Source organism: Aplysia californica, unplaced genomic scaffold (assembly GCF_000002075.1).
Source record: "Aplysia californica isolate F4 #8 unplaced genomic scaffold, AplCal3.0 scaffold00478, whole genome shotgun sequence".
NCBI classification, from domain to species: Eukaryota; Metazoa; Mollusca; class Gastropoda; order Aplysiida; family Aplysiidae; genus Aplysia; species Aplysia californica.
The window spans coordinates 276,973-280,833 of NW_004797748.1; positions in this window are offsets into that span (position 1 = coordinate 276,973).

Consider the following 3,861-nt stretch of genomic DNA (forward strand, 5'->3'; position numbering starts at 1 on the left):
AACACGACTCTCTGAGTGCTGTTCTCACTTTTTTCTCTCAATAAAACCTTATAGATTTGTCTTGTGGGTTTAGAATAATTGTTTCTATGTTCCAAAAATTCGTTGTTCTGATCATTATTAGGAAAATAGTTGATGCTGAAATGATATTTCGGCATTTTAAAGCTAGATCTATGCCTTTTTTCGGCATTGTGTTCTTCACGTTCTTGTATGCTCCCATAGGGAAAAAAAGGGAAAAAAACCCAACTTATCCCCATCTGTATTCTTAAAAAAAGAACAGGGTCAATAATAAATACAGTCAAATTCAACTTTTAAAAGGAATACAGATTAAAATCTGCTGGCCTCAATATTATGTATGTCATAGACATACATAAGGGGGAGAGGCTCTTTGTGTGTGTGTATATGTGTGTGTTCGCGCGTGTGTGTGTATGAGTGTGTGTGTGTGTGTGTGTGTATGTGTGTGTGTTTATGTGTGTGTGTTTTATGTGTGTGTGTGTGTGTGTGTATGGAAGAGGGGGGGTGGGAGACAGGAGGGTGCTGAGACTGGAGATAGAATTGATGGCTTTGAATTAAAATTTGAATCTCTGCTTTTCTGCTAGAGGCAGTTTTTAGCTACTGATCCTTTTTTCTGTCCTTCTTACGCAATGAAGCTAATGTAGTGTGAGATTGAACGGTTCTCTAAGACTGGTGCGTAGGCTGGTCTGTACGGGGGGTACATGTCATTCCTTTTTTGGGGGTACATGTCATTCCTTTTTTGGGGGGTACGTTTTTTCTTCCATAGCGCTCGCAACTGCATACGGTCATATGAGCATGCAGGACCCATTAAACATTTTAAGTTGGTAGTAAATTTTGAATTTTGCCCGGGTGGTGGCTGATACATACTCTTAACGATTTTGGACCTACAAGGGATCTTTAAAGTGCACAGCTTGCACACGGGACCTCCAATATTTTTCGACCTTTTCCGAGAAGGCTAGGTGTTGATCTTTCCTACCATAAGATCAGGGGTGTGGCTGACAGACAACAGTAAGAAGGAGCCAAGGAGTAGCAGTAGTACAGTAGAAAGAGTCAGGAGCCCAGAAAAAGGGGTAATGGAGGTGAGGGGTGGGGGCAGACAGTGGAGACGAACGTAGACATTAGAACATTGCTAAAGAGCAGGAAAGGAGGCTGTTGTTGTTGTTGTTGTGGTTATCGATCCAGCAACAGCAGGGTTCTCGCCCTTCTGTCCAATGCCATTTAGTGATAAGTGCAGGTTTGCTGCAGTTGCTGCAATGTTCCATAGAGTGTGTTGTCAATGTTAGGTCTCGGAGGGAGAAGTGTAGCTCTGATGTCATTTAGGGCTGTGCAGTGGAACAGGTGATGATCCACAGTCTCATATATGTATAGTCACACAAGGGACACATTGGGGGAAGTTCTGGATTTATTCTGTTCAAGTGGAAGTTGAGCTGTATATGTTCTGTTCGTAGGCGGAAGATCGTGGTCTGTTTCTTTCTCTGTAGGTGATAGATATTGCCATTCCGTTTTGTTGTGGTCATATTATGTTTGAAAACTGCTCTGCTTTTCTTTCCCAAGGCCCAACTGTTCATCCAATCTTGTTTGTTGTTGCTTTTAAGGATTAGTTTTGCAGTATTGTATGACGTTGAAATGTTGGGTTATTCCTGTCCAGATCCCCGTTTGGCAAGTGTGTCTACTCTGTCATTTTCAGCAATGTTTGAGTGTCCAAGGACCCACTGCATTGCCAGGTTGATGCTACAGAATGTTATCAGGGGATGGGAGCCAAACAGTATATGTGTAAAATCTTGGTTTAGACGATGGTCACTTTCTATCGCTTGTAAGACTGATAATGAGTCAGTGAACACCATAATACTCTGTGCTTTTCCAGGATTAGTGTTCAAAACTGTGCGGAGATGGTACAGTTCTGTTTCAATCCCCATACTTTCTGCAAAATAGTTGTTGCATTTCTCTCCACAGGCTGCAGAGATACCACTGGAACTTCCATCTGGGTACTGTATTAGTATTCCATATCCGGCTTTGGTTGTGCCTTTGAATGATGAGCCGTCTGTATCCAGTCATCTGAATAGCTGTCGATTGTTTGATGTGATGCAAGCATCTTACAGCGTCACCGGGTCTGAGAATTTTGTGCTATTGTCTCTGAAAAATGTTGTAATGATTGGCTTTTTTAAAGAAAGGTGGGGACGGATGTTTTGGTTCTCTCTTTTGGTTTCTTTTCTGTTTTGTGGTAGGTCGTGACGCTCCATTAGTTCTGTGTTGTGATGCATGATTGACTTTTGTTGAATTCGTTTCTTTGGTTTCCATGTTTCTACTAATTTCCTGTTTGGGTGGTTTGGGCACATTTTTTTGGTTCTTTCATGTAGCTCCAAAACTGCTTTATCTTTGTGGTTTCCCAGGGGTTCAACATTTGAAAGGATTTCACATGTGGCAGTAGGTATGAATCTCACGCCACTATTTATGAAACGAAGGGCATTTTTTGGACCTTATCAAGGGTGTTGCAAGTATTTGAACTGCACATTGTGAATAGGCTATTGGTGTATTCCAGGAAAGATCGGACATGACCAAGGTATAGAGCCCTCAGAGTTTGTTTGTCTGATCCCCATGAACTGCTTACAAGTTTCTTTATAAGTTGGAGTCTTTTTTCCGCCTTGTTCTTTATGTTCTCCACTTGGCTTTTCATGGTTAGACTTTGGTCAAGTTTGACTCGTAGGTATGTTGGTTGTTCTTCTTTGGGGACATTTTCATTTCCTATCTTCAGTTGGATATTTTCTTTGCCGAAAAAAAATGGTTAACAACGGCTTTTATTGGTACCTGGAGAACACTAACAGCTTGAACACACACCAAGAAGGGTTTTAAAAAAGGCAGCAACACAGAAAATCAACTTTTGAAACTTTTCAAAACATCCAGGATGGTTTTCAACAGACTAAACACTCAATCACCATCTTTGTAGATCTTCAATAAGCTTAAGATAGAGTGGAGAAAAGGCCTACTCATGAAAATACACGGAAAACTTTATAAATGGATCAAGTTCTTCCTGGCGGATTGAAACATTGAATCAAGGTAAACAAGGCCCACTTGACAAAAGAAACACTCGAGGAAGGCCTACTCCAAGGCTCCTGTCTGAGTTGCACTTTGCTCCTGATCTTCTTCAATGACGTAATGAACGTGCTGAAATCTGAAAAGACTCCCTACGCGGATGATCTTGCTCTCTGGAAGACACATCACAGCACAGTAGTAGGAGCAGGGAACTTAAATGAGGACCTCAAGAGGCTCCACAATTACTGTCAGGAAAGGAGGCGAAAGGAGAACATTCTAGAGACAAAAATTTTTTCAGTCGCTGGGGACCTATTGAATAAGAGGTGAAGACCTTATCCTCTAGGGCACGAGAACCCCTAGGTACATGTGTAAGTGTGAATTTGGTTGTGTATACTAATGGAAGAGGGGGAAAAATTAAGTATATGTTTTTCTGGTTTTACCTATTTATCATCACAGAAGACCTTTCGTTCAACAAAAAATTCGTGCTTCGGCAAGACACTGAATATTATTTTATTTAGTGGCGGGGGAGGTTTTCCTTCACGTTAAGTAGTTGGTTTTTGTTGTTGTTATGTCTTTGTTTTTTAGGGGTTTAAAATAAAATATATGTTTTGTTTTGTATTGTTTTCTTTTCTGTTAATAACACACTAGGTTAGTTATTCGCTGATGGTTTGTTGGTACTTCGAAGATGATGATAAAGATGAAGATGATGATGATGATCATCATAAATAATCAGACATTTATGTACGCACTTTAGTTTTTATAGCCTGTGTATATGATGATGATGATGGAGATATTTCCGATATTGTCCAAACCACACCA